We start from the raw sequence: 15,966 nt of genomic DNA, 5'->3' as shown, positions 1-15,966 counted from the left end.
TTGCCTTTAGCGAGTATACTCGCTCATCTCTAGTTCTGACGCATAAAGGTGCAAAGCAGCCAGAGGAAGGAGGGCCTCATGTGTCAGAAAAAACAACAAACACAGTGGGGACCCTCATAGAAGCACAAGTGACGTTATAAGTTTAAGACCTCATGGCCACAGGGAAATTTGGACCCGCATGAATCCCGCAGTGGGTCCCTTCTTCTCCCGCAGACATGAGGCCAAAAAATCTGATATACTTACCTGTCCGGACGCTGCGGATCTGCCCTCTGTCCCGGCTGGATCTTTTTTCTTCGGCCCAGTGGACGTACTCGACATGCCGGCAGCGTGCTTCGCATATGCGCCGTGCACATTTTTTTTTTAACTCCTGCTTTCCTGCAGTCCAGCAGAAATACAGCTGCGGGTGTGCCGCGGGACCAGACAGCTTCCATAGGCTTCAATAGAAGCCATGGGAGATCCGCACGAAATGGAGCATGCAGCAGGTGTTTTCCTGCACGTGCCATCCGTGTGCCAGGTAAAATTACATCCGCAGATATTTAATTACCTGCGGGTGTCCAATGCATCCCTATGGGAGTGGATCACGCGTGTGGGACACCAGCACGGATTTGATCATTCTAATTTGCCCGTGGGCATTGGTCCTAAAAGTGTTTTTATAGTAATTTTACACTTTCTTGGATAGTTCTGGCTCTTTATATTTTCTAAGAACCTTTTATACCCGTTTCGGGGGTTGTCTAATAATACTTACCTAGCAGCCAGTGGTTGGGTCCCTCGCGATGGCCTGCAGCTTTCACACCAACAGAGCAGTTGTTCCTGGAAGCGGGACTTGAATACCTCGCCTCCAGCAAGCTAATGCTCTGATTGATTAATCGAGTGCCACGTCAGCCAATGACAGCTAGTGCTCGATTAACCAATCACTGACATTCAGCGAATTACATAATTGAATGGCTGTGATAGGTTAATCCAGTGCTGCGTCATCCAATGAAAGACAGCACTGGGATTAACCAATCAGATCATTAGCTTGCTGGAAACGGAGTATTTAAGCCCCACTATCACGAAGAACTGCTCTGTTGGCGTGAAGGAGGATATGGCAGCCTGGAGTAGTGCCGCAGCCCAGCGTGAGGACCCAAACTCCAGCTGGTAGGTAAGTATTGTTTTTTTTTTTTCACAAGCAGCTTAGCTAGGGCTTATTTTCAGTGGAGAGCTTATATTTCAAGCACTGCCCTCTCCCAGTCTCATTATCGGGTTGGGGGGAGACAGTATGTCCCCCATGATGTCATATAAGACCTCTGGGGGACATTCACATTTGTTTTTATTTGACACTTTTCCACTGTAGCCCCAGTTACAAGGCAAAGCATCCCTCTGCAATGACAATAGTCAGTGACAGAGGTGATCAGGGTCTGCTAGGACCCTGCAGGTCTGCTCTAACAGGGGGAGCCGGCAGTCTTGTGACCACCTCCTCGCATAATGGAAGAAACACTTCCACTTTTTAGTACATAGTGCTCATTGTACGCTACGTAGCAGAGAAAGGAGAAGGCAGAAGTGGTATAAAAATGCTTCCCCCTTCTCCTCTGGGTTCTCTGCTGTGACTACAAGCTGACAACTTGACCTTCTTCTGCTTGATTGCAGAAGAAGGGGCTTTAATCCCGCAGCATATTTTTGCTATCAGGTTAAACTAGGGGTTAAAACACTTTTACTGGCAGTTATGGAGCTGTGAGGTACTAAAAACAACAATTCCCATGATTACACTGTGACCTTGTGTGTGTGCGAGGCTCCTCCCACCAGACTCCTCTTACTTCATGAGAACCTGTGTCCAGAAGCATCAGTAAAATGGTACAGAAACGTTGTGTCTGTTATTTTATTTATGCCACTGCATCTTTTTTTTATACTGGTGCTCCCATATAGGTGTACAGGAAGTAGATGTATATACAATACTTACAGGGCCTCATTTATCAGAACTGTCTAACAGGAAGACTGTCCTTGTTCCCCATAGCAACCAATTAGTGCTCTGCTTTCATTTTACCAGAAAATTTTCAGAAATGAAAGCTGCACCGTGATTGGTTGCTAGGGGCGTCAAGAACATGGTTACTACTAGGGTGTATTCAAACTGTCGAAAAAAGCAGACCGGCATCGCACTCCTAAACATGCTTTTATGAAAATGAGATGAGTTATCGCATGAAAATCGCATCTACATGCTAGTAGGATGCATTTTTGTTTTGCTCACATTGAAGATAACGGGCAAAAGTAGGACACGCTCCAGTTTTTTATCTTAGAAAAAAAAAATCACTCATATGAATTAACCCTTTCCAATCCACTGTCTGACCTGTGAAGACATTATGATTTAATTGTTACGGCACTCTGCCCCCCGAGCGCCAAGTGGGATGCCCTGATCTTCCCGCACCCCACTGTCCCTGCCTACTTGCCTCGGCCCTGGCTAACCCCAGGCGGACAACTGGACGGCGGTCCCTGCACTGGCTAGGGACCTGGCGGCTGACAAGCAGGAAACTACCTAATGGGGGGAACAGAGTGCCGACAGAGGGGGCAGGTGTAACAGGCCAAACAAAACTGACAAGGCTGGAGATGGAACTCACAGGCAAACTGGCAGGGTGCTGGATAGCAACTAGTGCTGACTGGGACAGACTAGATTAGAGGCAAACAGAACCAACTAAAACAGACTGAGTAATAGGGGACCAGAGGGAGCTGACCGACAACTAGGGACTGACTGAGGGGATCCACAGACAGACTGGCTAGGTGCATGCAGAACCAATAACTGGCAATGAGCTCAGTTCACTGCCAGTCTTTTAACCACAAGGTTCCGCCCAGGGGCGGAGAGTGGGAGGAGGCAACTCCACCCACTGCTGTATAAGAAGCACAGAGGAGTGCGGGCGGCACGCCCACGCCGCCGCCCACTGGCCAACCCAAGCTGCTGGGATGACCTCGACACAGGGCTCCAGGCTGCTGGAGCCGACGCCGGAGCGACACGCGCCGACCGCGGGACCCCATGCCGCACTGTATGGTAACATTAAGGCTGTACAGCTCCGATGTTGGAAGACGTCCGTCGGGGTTCTCTTACTGTATATTGCCAGCCTCTCTGCTGTCGGAGCCTATCCAACGTGTCACCTCATGCAGTGCTGGCTTTAGCCAGCATATAGCGCCATTGTATAACGGCAGAAAAAGAGTAAGCTCCCTAGGAAAACCAGGATACAAATTGGATTGGAAAGGGTTAACCTATTGACCCCTTTTTTATTTCAGTTTCAAAACAAACATATCAGCCACTGTAGCTGCCTGATAGCTTGTTTTTTTGCAGGACACGTATTTTTCTATGGTACTATTTAATGTATCGTATAACGTACTAATAAGCTAAAGTAAAATTCTAAGTGAAATTAAATGAAAAAAAATAAATTTCCGCCATGGGCGGGCCTTGTTTCTACGTGATACACACTGCAGCAAAAATAAGATAACTGTATTCTGCGGGTCAGTACGATTGCGAAATTTATATAACTTCTTTTTGCTGTCTTACTTTTAAAAAATAAAATATCTTTGAAAAAAAAGATAAAATTATTTTCTGTAGCCATAACTTTTTTCATCTACATGGTTGTTATGAGGGCTCATTTTTTGCGGCATGGACCCTAGTTTGCATTTTTATCAAGCCACGTCTCCCTCTCCTCTCCCTACATCGCTTATGTTCTGATAAAGTTACTATGTGGCGGTAATGGTAGAGGTCATGGTGTGGCAGTTTATTTTTCTGGGCAGGAGTGGTTGATACAGTATGCTCTGAAACTTATGTCCCTGCTCTTCTAATACACTAGCATTGCTCCTTGATAGAGGTTGAGCACTGCAGCCGTCTGCACACCGCCTCCAAAACTTAATGTAACATTGGACTGGTAGAATATTTAGTATCTGGGTCCCATTTTCAGTTTTGCCCAGGGGCCCTCTTTGTCTAACCCTGGCCCCGGTAAACACTGTGTATATGGAGCTCCTTTGGAATTTCTTATTAATTTTGACTCATATATTTTATAAATCACAGTAAAAGGGGACATAAAAAGAAAAGTAAATTTAAAAAAAAATAAAAATAAAAAAATTAAAAAAAATAAAAAAAAAAAATAAAAAAAAAAATCGCAAAAAGTGGCCAATGTACTCACCAATACACTAATGCAAAAACAAAAAAACTATTTTGTTTAAATAATTGTTTTTGTGCTAGTTAATAAGATATAACCTTTTTCATGGCTGCGCACGCTCTTAGTGTCACTTTTCTCTCTTTTGCATTTTGACATGATTGATGAAAAAGATTCAGCAACAAGGAATGCTGTGGATGTAAACTGTTACTCGACACAGGTGCAAGGAGATTAGAACCAGGAAACTCGAGTGCATGCAACTCTCGTCAGGAGCCACAGACCATACAAGTGGAGACAAAGCTGTTAGACAGGGTTCAAGGGGGGAGGGGGTCAGCCGGGAGCAGAAAATTTTGGTAGCAGGTCACGGTAGGTAGCGGGAGGTAGAGACGCGAGGAGCAGGGAGAGAGACGGAGGGAGGGTAGGAGGGAGTTTTGGGGCTGTATAGCAAGAGTAATGTGCAGAGAAGTTGTGTAGCGGGAGGAAGGGCAAGTCAGGTGCAGGAATGCAGCAAAGGCACAGCGACGGAGGCTAGGGCAGGAAGAGAGTCAGGCTAGATGGCAACACAGTGGGGTACTGATTTACTGAGGGGGCTTCAGAGTACAGAAGATAGGGGCAGGGTAGGTGTAGGGCAGAGGTCGGGCCATACAGAGGGAAACATAGGATGGAGGGGTGCGTGTAGGCAAAAAAGGGGTAGGGCTAGCTGATGGCACATGCTAGGCAGGGGAGCGAGTCCAATTCACTTCCAATTTCCGCTTCAGATGGATGTCGGCCTCGTAAAGAACGAAAGCTTGGCATGAACAATCAGTATGCAAGGGACAGTTTTGGGTGGAACAGGCGTTATGAGCGGCCTTCTCACGCTAGGCACCACTGCTGGTCGTTGGGATCTAGCTCATTGAGGGATGAGCAGGAGAGGCAGCACAGGCACAGAAGAGGATCCATTCGGAGAACACAAGATCTTTTGAAGGGTCGTTGGCATGACGGGGGTCGTGGGGCTTCTCCCAGGTGCAGCGGGGAACAGCACTCAACAATGGAAGGCAGGATTCAGCAACGTGGTTCAGGGTGGAGTCCATCCTTGGTAATGGAGGACGGTTGAGCTCGTGAGTGTTGTCAAAAGGTCTTAACAAGTGTGTTTCCGGTGTTTGGTTTCTGGTAATGGCGAGTTTAAAGTAGTGTTAAAATCGCTTTTAAATACTTTTTCTAAGAAAAAGCTTTTAGTGTCCTGTAATTTGCCAGAGGCCCTGATTTGCCTGCCTGATGTGAAAAAGGGTCTTTTAGTGTCCTGTGGGGATCCAGGGAGCTCCGCTGTGGGGGATTCGCTGTGGAAGGTTTATGCAGATTCCATGTTGTGTGGAGTGACCCCATCCTGAGAGTTCCAGTGAGAGAAAGAAAGATTTACCGGTATATATGTTGATATATGGTGGTTGTTGGTAATGGAATATGTAGTGGTGGATAAGGAGCGCCTTTATGAAAGAGGTGCAGAAAAACAACCTTGAGTAGTAAAGACTTTTGGTAACTGGCTTCAGGCCTTTTTGGTGTTGGTGTATATAGTAGGTCAACATCAGCCCAGCAAGGGTCCGGAGTTGAGGGTCTATTTGAACACAATTTACAGCGCATACAAGCTGCACAGTGGTGTGGCTTGATGGCGTTATGACGAGGGCTTTCAGCTGGAGGGTCAGTTCATTGTGGATATGTGTTTGCCGATGGTACACCATTTTGTTCAATTGTTAAGCAGTTTAGTCCATTCTGGAATGGATATTATGTTTACGAGATAGGCGTCATATCGGCCATTCGCTATCTAGATGATTTGTGTTTGCCAGTTTCAGGGATTCGCAAAGTCTGTGATTTTTGTTGTCAGCCTTCCGGAGGTTAATGGTGTATGCACGGGTTGTGCTGTTGGAAGAGAAGACAGTGGGGCCATTAAAGCGTTAATTGGTTAATTGGTTAGTTGGTTTTCTTGGGGATCGAAATTGTTTTTGGAGGTCAATGTATTTCTGGTTAACGGGTGAGAGTTATGACAAATGGTTGATACAGTGACCAGATGTAAGAAGGCTATGTCGCTTCAGATTCACATTTTTTTTGCTGGGGTTGCTGGACTTTGCATGCAAAGTTAGACTGATGAACCTTTTCAAGGAGACTATGGTTTGGCAATGGTGGGAATTAAGGAACTGCATAACCTTGTGCGTATAACATGGGAACTGTGAGCTGATCTCCATGTTTGAAGAGTCTTTCTTCAGACTTTCATTGGTCAAGTTACATGCCAAAAGAGGATTTATCCAATAGGAAGACCAGTTATGTTCAGATGCGGCAAGAGCCATCGGTTTTTGGAGTTATTTTTGGCAACCATAAGTGCAGGTCACCCTGGCCAAGTCGGTGGAAAAAAGAAAGACAAAAAAAAAATGGAGTGGGTCCAGAACATAGTTCTTTTGAGTTTTTCCAATGGCAGTGGCACTGGTGGTATGGGTTGACAAAGAGGTGGATCGGAAATATGTTTATGGTTGGATAATGAATGGGTAGTCCAATAGGCAATCGTCATTGTCACCCCTGGTTTTGGTGTTCCTAGGATGTATGCTTTATGGTGGTTGCAATACAATGTGCCTTTTCGAGCAAAAACATGGCCCCTGGTGCCAGAAAAGGATGGCCGATGCGCTTTATTGCACACAGATGCAGAGGCTCAAGGAACTTCACTGGCTAATGGTTGTCGAAGGAGTACGTTGCCCTCTTTCCTTGTAGATGATAGCAGAGCAGAATTGTGAAGACGGAGCAGTTTTCGGTAAGCATTTGGAAGACGTATTTTATTGCGCCTTTGATTAGAAAATAGGATGTGACGAGAGATTTTGTTTTCAATTAAATCAACAAAGGATTGAAGAAGGTATGGGGGCGGGTCGATAGCCGCCACCAAATTCCCCTTTCCATTTTTTTGTAGGATTTTAGGAGCTTTGAAGGTGGATGCATCTGAGTGCTCAGGAAGGGTTTTTGTTAGAGTAGCTTTTGCAGTTTTTTTTTGTTTGTGGCACTTAGGATTAGGGAGTCGGCACCAATCAGTAATGTTATAGCTTTAGATCTATTATTAATCGTGATTACAGGATTATCTGGAGGCAGCATTGGTACTGGCAGGTGGGGTGGGGCAAAGTGCAGCAGAGGGGGTATGCTGCATCCTTGGTGGCAGTGGTTTTCTTTCTATGCCAGCATTTGGATTGGAGAAAGGTGGTTTACACGCCCGAGTACAACGGGCGCTTCTCGGCATCAAGGAAATCAAGGGTTTTAATCAAGCGTGGGAACCGTAACAGTTAAAAGCTTTAATACATTTGGATAAAGTTCATGAAAAGGTAAAATAAAGCTGTGGCCCACCCCACTTAAAAAGCCAAATTAGTGTGGAGTGTTTTTTGTTTTAGAGTTAGCAGGGAGCATGTAAGAGTAAGGGAGTAGTCCCGCCAGACTTGAAAGCGTTCGAGGAGGATGTCAAAAATTCATTTTGACAGGAACAGCAAAGTGTGGTAAATTGAAGTCAAATACAATGCTGATGCTCCACCTTAAGGGTGAATGCACACGGCAGATTTGAACTGCGGAATCCGGAGCGGGCCAAAGCCTCCGGATTCTGCAGTAAATACCGCCCATAGCATGCAATGCAAAAGTGAATCTTCATGCACATGAGAGGAAGCCAATTGCGGTTTCTGCTTGCAGATGAAAAATTGCAGCATGTTCCATTTCTTTGTGGGCTCTGCACGGATGTCTTCCATTGAAGTCAATGAAAGCCGTCCGACCCGCAGCCTATCTGTAACATTAGTTCCAGATTGGTTGCGGGTACACGCGTCATCGCCTAGCGCCAGCGCAGGACATTCTGTACTGTGCGTATATGACAACCGGACAATCCGCAGTACAGATAAAGAAAGAAGACAGGTACGTGAGATTGGTACTGTTGTATTATGTTGCCGCCAGAAGTTAGGGGGGGGGGGAGGGGCTACATAATACAGAAGTCTTCACATTTAGTTAGCTTCTGATTAGCTGGGGATGTGTTTAATCCCCCAAGTGCCGTTCTGACACAGCAGGGAGGACAGCGGCAAGACTGGGAGCGACAGAGCGGAACAGAACACTGAGTGAGTGGGACAAAGAGCTGTCATTGGCAGACAGCCATCGGCCAGGACGGAGCAGAGAGCCAGCACACCGGGTGCAAAAACGTGGCCGCACGGACCAGTGAGGGAGCGGAGGCACAGCATAGTGTGTGGCCAGGGAAGATGGAAGGAGAACAGATGCTCTGGGGACACTGGTAGCTGCAGCGCGAGTATTGATTTTGTGTCTGGGCTGGAGGGTTAGGGTTAGTTTTCCTGTTAGGCTTCCATTCATAGCTATAAAGGCTTCTGCATTTACAGCTAATAATGTAAGCCTAACAGGAAAACGAACCCTAACGCTCCAGCCCAGACACAAAATCAATACACACGCTGCTAGAACCTTCCATTATTCAGCCAATCGGGAGATAGGGAAATGATAGGGGCGTTCCTCCATGCAAGCTCTGTCAAACTCCTAGCTTCTGGTGGTGACAAGGTACGATAGTACCCGCGGGATCACTGGCCCCAGTCAGGTATCCGGACCTGCCATGTGCATGCGACCCAAGTGTCTAGAAAACACACCGCATGGTTGCTTAACACGGATGGGCTATAATAGCAGATAACTATTCATTGCTGTTTAGGTTTAAAAAAAAAAGCCAAAACTCCAGTGTGCAAAAGAGCAGTGGGCAAACATTGGTCAGATTAATCCAGACTTCTTTTGCACTATGGTGATGGGAAAGTCAGAATTTGTGTAAACAGCATGGAGAGATCAACCCTCTCTGTCATTCATCTATGGTGTAAGCTCGTGGAGGTGGACCAATTGTGTGGGTGGACTTATTGTAGCACACGTGGGTTCATTATCCTGCAAAATGATGATTTCAACACCTATTGGAATCTATGCAATGATGAATTGCTGACTTTCTTAAGTCCAAGAGGAAGTCCAACATGCTAGAAGAGCTTTGTCTCCAAACAAATAGCCATTTAGTGTATAATGTGGGGGTTTAAGTAGATGAAAAAAGGTTTCAGGTTACTTGGGCTTGTGAGGGAGAGGGGATTTGCTTTAGGGCAATGGTTTTTTTTGTTATACACAATGCCAGTGGTTATGCAATCAGAGTGTCCTAATACATTTGCACAGGTCCTCCTTAAAAATCCTGTGTGCAAGACTGTTTTGTGGCCGTGAGGGGTTAAGCTATACACAGAAAGCATCGGCCCTACAATAGAGTCCACAACTGTAACATTGTCTTCTGTAGTTGGCAAGTTCTTTGATGTTTAACAAGAAACAAAATTTCCTGCTAAAACACTTTCCACATTGTGAACATGAGCATGGCTTTTCCTTTGTGTGAAATCTTAAATGTTCCACGAGAATGGATTTTTGGTTAAAGTGATTCCTACATTGTGAACATGAGTATGGCTTCTCCGTTGTGTACCTTTTTATATGTTTTAAAAGACTCGATTTCTATGTAAAACAATTCTTTTCCCCTGTGGGAGTTCTCTGATGTTTAACAAGATTTGATTTTTGGCCAAAAAATTTGCCACATTCTGAGCATGAAAAAGGCTTCTCCCCTGTGTGACCTCTAAGATGCTCCACAAGATGCTGTTTCTGATTAAAACATTTTCCACATTCAGGACATAAAAATTGGCTTCTGCCCTGAGTGAGTTCTCTGATGTTTAAGAAGATATGATTTCTGCTTATAACATTTTCCACATTCTGAACATGAAAATGGCTTCTCGTCTGTGTGAACTACTAGATGTAGCACAAGACTTGATTTTTCTCTAAAACATTTCCCACATTCTGAACATGAAAAAGGCTTCTCTCCTGTGTGACTTCTCTGATGCTTAACAAGATAAGATTTTTGGCTAAAACATTTCCCACATTCTGAACATGAATATGGCTTTTCCGCTGTGTGACTTCTTAGATGTTCCACAAGATATGATTTCCAACTAAAACATTTCCCACATTCAGGACATGAAAACGGCTTCTCTCCTGTGTGAATTCTCTGATGTTTAAGAAGAATCGATCTCTGGCTAAAACATTTCCCACAACCTGAACACGAAAATGGCTTCTCCCCTGTGTGACTTCTTAGATGTTCCACAAGATGCGGTTTCCGACTAAAACATTTCCCACATTCAGGACATGATATTGGCTTGTGCCTTGTGTGAGTTCTCTGGTGTTTAAGAAGATATGATTTTTGGTTATAACATTTGCCACATTCTAAACACGAAAATGGCCTTTCATTGCTAGAATTTCTGTTCTGAGAGGAAAGTTTAGATTTTCTTTTAAAACGCTTCCCACATTGAAATAGTTCCTCTTGTCCATGAACAGGTCCATGTTTGTTAATCGGGGAATGGTTAGATGAATGTTGGTTGTGATCAGCAGCATCAGAGAATAGATCGCTAGTCTGAAGCACTGAGGGTACATTAGGAGATATTGAATTTATTTGTGTGGTGTAATCTTCTTCTTCCTGATATAGAGATACATTGAGATGTCCAGGGGAGCCTCTTATCCAGTCTTCACCTGGAAAAGAAAGCAAAAATTTCTTAGATTCCAAAACTAAACAATTGATTTTTTTATTGAGCAATCAAGCTTTATTAAGACATTAGGAAGCAAGGAAGGAAATATAAAGGGAAGTTGGCTTGCAAGAAAAGTAATATAACATGTGATTTAAATAAAGCACATGTACTTGCAGTGATGGAAGACCAAAGTACTCACAATCACATCGTAGTGCTTGTAAGTACTTTGTCAGCGGAGTTTCCATAGTAGAGGAAGTGACAGGTTTCTCTCTATAAAACACCATACATTATAATATCAAAATGTTAATAGACAACAATGTTTAATTTTTTTTTTGCGTCAAATTCCATAAAAGGGGTATGTCGCCCTAGGACTTATGGAATAGGGGCCAGGAAAAAAAAAAAACCCACATATGACAGACTCCCTCAACACATGGAAGAAGTGTCTCTGGCCAAAACTTGATGGCATTAAATACAGGACAGTGCTTATGGTAGATCTGCTTTAGTCTGCCAGAGATGTGAGTCTAATAGAGAGGTTCACCTTCCAGCACAGGGGTGCACAACCCCAATCCTCAAGGCAGACCAAGAGGTCATATTTTCTGGATTTCCTCAGTATTGCACAGGTGATGTAATTGTCAGAGCCTCAGACACTGCAACAGATGCATATACTATAGGATATCCTGAAAACATGACCTGTTGGGAGTCCCTCAGGGACTGGAGTTGTGCACAAAGTTATACTGGACGGGTTTAAAAAGAAACATGGAAGGGTTTTGGAGTCATAGCCTAGACCTCAATCCAATTGAGGATCTGTGGCATGACTTGAAGACTGATGAACACTAATGCAACCATCTAATTGGAAGCAACTGGAAGACTTTTACCTGGAAAATGGGTAGAAATTCCAGTATCAAGATGTGCTGAGCTAACAGAAACACACCTCAAGGGACTTGTATCTGTAATAGTAGCAAAGGTGGTTCCACAAATTATTTTGTATTAATATATATATTAATTAGATTATATCAGTGTGCGGAGCATTACTACCGCTAATATGGAAGTCCTAAATTAGTGGCTTTGAATGTGAAATAATTCAAACATGGGTAAATGCCCATTAGAGATGGGGACACCCTTCACACTCTGTAGGAGGAAGATGTCATTAGAGAGAAAACCCCTGTGAGTTCACATGTACAGTGGAGAGAAGTATACATTGACGGCTCCTCCATGTGCCTGTGTGTGGAGTGGGTTAAACATGGAAGTGCTGGAGAAACAATTGCAGTATTGGGAGGAGTAATAGACTAAGGCGCACACCCCGAAATATTCAGTATCACATTATATGCTCCAAGTCATGTAGAGATCACACCAACACACGACAGCTGTGTTATTACAGGGATCCTTGATGAAGTGTTACTACCAAGAACAAGGAAATAAGGGAGATAGAACAATATCTCTGCAGGGTCACCTAACAGAAGGCAGAATTCCTGCAAATCAATGTCAGACTCTTTATACAAGCCTTGTTACAATGAAGTGTTACTACCGAGAATGAGGCAATGCATCAGGACTTACACTGAAAAAAAACATATATGAGTAGGGAGACTTTTTGGCAAAGCCTATTTTTTAGGCATCCGAATCATGCGAGTAGCCGTCCTTAGCCTTTTAATGCCACAGGGCATACATTTACATCCTGCAACGTCGGGGTATGTATAAAGGGAGATCATGCGGCGACCTCCCTCCATACAATGCAGGCTTCAGCTGTTTCTTACAGCTGACATCCGAAGGGAACAGCTCCAACCGGTTCATCGGTGCCGTTAACCCTTTAAAGACGCCATCAATTCTGACAGCGGCATTTAAATCTCCCAGCCGATTATGGGGAGTCTTGTACAGCCCCCCGTGATAAAAACGCAGGGGTGTCATGGCAGCGGTGTCTCCTCTGTTGTTGGCACAGCATGAAAATCAGAGTCCCGTGCTCTTCCACAGACTTGAAGAGTGTGAGCACGGGACTCTGAAAAAGAGTCAGAATTTCGTGTTGCACGCCAACTTCAAAGGGGAACACCGCTGGATTGCGAGAGGAGCGGAATATAAGAAAAACACATCACACGACTTCCTGTCATGTCCCCTAACAGCACCATAACTTAGTCTATGGTGCTGTGGAGAAGTAATATGTTCATTTTAATGAAAGTTATACCTGCAATACCACGCCAGGCCACTGCTCTATATATGGCGCATTCCTTAGGCTTAAAGAGCGCGCCCAGGACTCTTAAAAAAAAAAAAAAAAAAATTAGAATTTCGGGTTGCACGCTGACCTCAAAGAGGAACACCGCTGGATCTGCTGAGTATAAGTAAAACTATATCACCCGGCTTACCGTCCCGTCCCCTAACAGCACCATAACTTAGTCTACAGTGCTGTGGAGAATTGACAACCTGTGGCTAGCTCATCGATTCTAAAGAGCTAAAAAAGTCCTATAAAATACAAAATATGGAAGCAATAGAGGATGATAATCCTCCGAGGGCAAGAGACATGGACCCCCTTCTGCATGTTACCACATACTGTTTATTGTTTGTAGTTTTTACGGTCTTTTTTGATTAAGGTTTTTTCTTTTTTTTCTTGTTTCTTTTGATTTACAGATCTGTCATCAGCAATGAATGATTTCTTTGTATACAAGGCTTTTTGTAAAGATTTTTCCAGAATCAGGAAGTTATTTGTCCGGCTCTGGTCCATGGACTCTCCTTAAAGTGTCCTTTTTAGAGGAGAAGGTGGGGGCACATATATTTTTTAAGAAGCGAGTCATCAGCACATTGCCTTTCTATATAAGGATGATGAAACTCTCTTACCATTCACTGACACTGATATGGGATTATCGAGGCCACTCATCGCTCCACCAGAACTTTCCTGCAAAGTAAAGAGATGACAAAGAAGTAAAAGGCCCCACATTATCTTATATCCAGACATAGGTGGAAAACCCCTCGACGACACGAACCAATCTGCCCTGAAAGGAGAAGGATCTGCTCAAGTGGGGATCAAACTGGATCAACATTCAACCAAGGATCAAATATTACAAACCATTGGCAGTACTGTCTAGTTGTATCCGATAAAGTGGAGTGCCACAAATGGGCGGTGCCGCCTACCATGGCACCAATATAAATACAGAATTAAACAGCACGGCTTGCGCTCTCTTAAATATGTCGCTGCCAATAAATCAGTTGTCCTAAATAGTTTGTCAGAAGATACAAAACTGAGCTCTAATTTACCACAAAAAGACTCTGGAGCTCCAACAGACAAACTGATCAAGTTGGGGATTGTAGCTCCTCACATACTAATCGCCATGGTTTGTCTGACAGAGCGGCCCGTGAAGCCGCTTACATGTTTCTATCTGCCCCCATGGTGTTGTCAGTAACAGTAATTATCCCAACGGCCGGAAATCACTTTCTCTATGAAAACAAAAATCTGATGAAACACATCGGAACAAAAAGACCCAATGTGTTTCTGCGGAATTTGTTCCTCTTCTTCAGGGACTCCTGATGAAGGAAACCAAACCGCTCATTAATGTGTTGGAAGTTTTTGTCCTAGTGCGCCCCCTGCAGTCTGGGACATCACAACTACTTGTAGAACCCTTTTCTTTTTCAATGCCAAGAGGAGCTGATGGCCGGTGCTGAATCTCTTGATATAGAGAAGGTTATCTCAGGACCGAAGGATCAGGACTGTTACTGACAACACTATGGAAGCAGAATAACATGTAAGCTGTTGAGCCGTCGGACAAACAGAGGCAGCTAATAGGTGAGGAAATACAATCACCAACATGATTATCAGCTTGAGGTTATATTTATACTGGTGAGAGAGATATCAGTCCGAAAAGCTCCAACCGATATCACACTTGTAAACCCGGAATTCTTTTCTGTGCTTACAATGTGTTTTGCAAAATAAAAACCGCGTTGCTGCACATGTCATTATCACGTGCATGAAAATTCAATGTGGTTTCAAAGGAAAAAAAATTAAAAACGTATTGCACTTGGGTAGTAGAAATCTTCATTCATCTGTCTGTAGAAGACTTGCAGAAATCTCAGCTTCATCTACCTGATGATCCGGTGGGACATGTTCCTTTTCCTCTGGACAATCCTGGGAATATAGAGGACTGGGACATCTCTCTGGGGGATTTCTCTGACCGGATCCATCTATAGGAAATAACCAGAGACTGAATACATTATATATCTGATGATCAGATGATGGTGAGACTAGACGATCCTCAAAACTGTCCTCTACTGTCAATGAAGGTCTCCTCTTACCGGGTGATGTGAGGGGCTGCTGATCCTCCATCATGACCTCCTTGTACAGATCCTTGTGTCCTTCTAAATACTCCCACTCCTCCATAGAGAAATAGACAGTGACGTCCTGACACCTTATAGGAACCTGACACACACAATATACCGTCATCCTCCAGACTCCTCCCCTGGCGGTATTATATAATGTCCCCCATTCCCAGCAGCGCTCACCTCTCCGGTCAGCAGCTCAGTGATCCTGTGGGTAAGTTCTAGGATCTTCTGCTCATGTATCAGTGAATGAGGTGAAGGCTCGGTGGTGGGGCTCTGGGTCCGGCTCCGTCCTCCTGACACACTGGGGGTCACACACTCACCAGACCTCTTCTTCACTACCGTGTAATCCTGTGGATGGTGAGACACTGATCACTACATGGAGGCTAAGAATCCTTCACCTTTCCCGTCATTCCCCTGTTTATTACTAGAGATAAGAGTGACATCATGTGAAGCTCTCACCTCCCCAGTTATCCAGTAGATGATTCCCAGGGTGAGGTCTAATATCCGGGCAGCCATGTGGTCTCTGTCCTTCTCCATCCTTGGTGGGTCATTGATGGAAAGGACCATCGTCTTCATCTATGAGAGTCCTGAGCCTAAGGAACCTGAGGGAAACAAGAACATCTTCCATGAAGGGTCTCACTACTAGGGGATTATAGAGGATTAGTGACAGCATACAATGGGGATGTCTTATTTACAGATTACTGACCATAATATGACATATTAGCGCATTGTCCCCCTGTTATATAGTGAGTATAGGGTCACACAGGATACACTGCAGTGCACCACATACAGCAGCCAGATCTCATCTTCCAGGACACTATAACTCTCCCCTTTACCCTGAAGTAAAGCCCTGATCCTCCAGGACATCAGCAGGAGCCGCAGTTTTCAATACCAATCAGTTCTGCAGGAAACCCCTGTCCACCTTCTAACATTTATATCAGTCTACATTAGAAGATGGCACTCTGGTTGTTGCTGCCCTTAGGGGGGTTTTCCAGGCAGCGCTG

The 15,966-nt window shown here is 44.5% G+C and overlaps 2 pseudogenes; both read right to left on the bottom strand.

Annotated features, from left to right (window-relative positions):
- LOC136620112 (zinc finger protein 850-like) overlaps positions 1 to 15,055 on the bottom strand; it is a 182,808-nt pseudogene extending 167,753 nt beyond the window's left edge.
- On the bottom strand, positions 8,496 to 10,932 carry LOC136620558 (zinc finger protein 84-like; annotated as a pseudogene).
- Positions 15,056 to 15,966: the final 911 nt, after the last annotated feature.

The sequence above is a fragment of the Eleutherodactylus coqui genome, chromosome 3 (genome assembly GCF_035609145.1).
Source record: "Eleutherodactylus coqui strain aEleCoq1 chromosome 3, aEleCoq1.hap1, whole genome shotgun sequence".
Lineage (NCBI taxonomy): Eukaryota > Metazoa > Chordata > Amphibia > Anura > Eleutherodactylidae > Eleutherodactylus > Eleutherodactylus coqui.
Note: the sequence above shows the minus strand (reverse complement) of the source record. Positions and strands in the feature narration are given on the sequence as shown.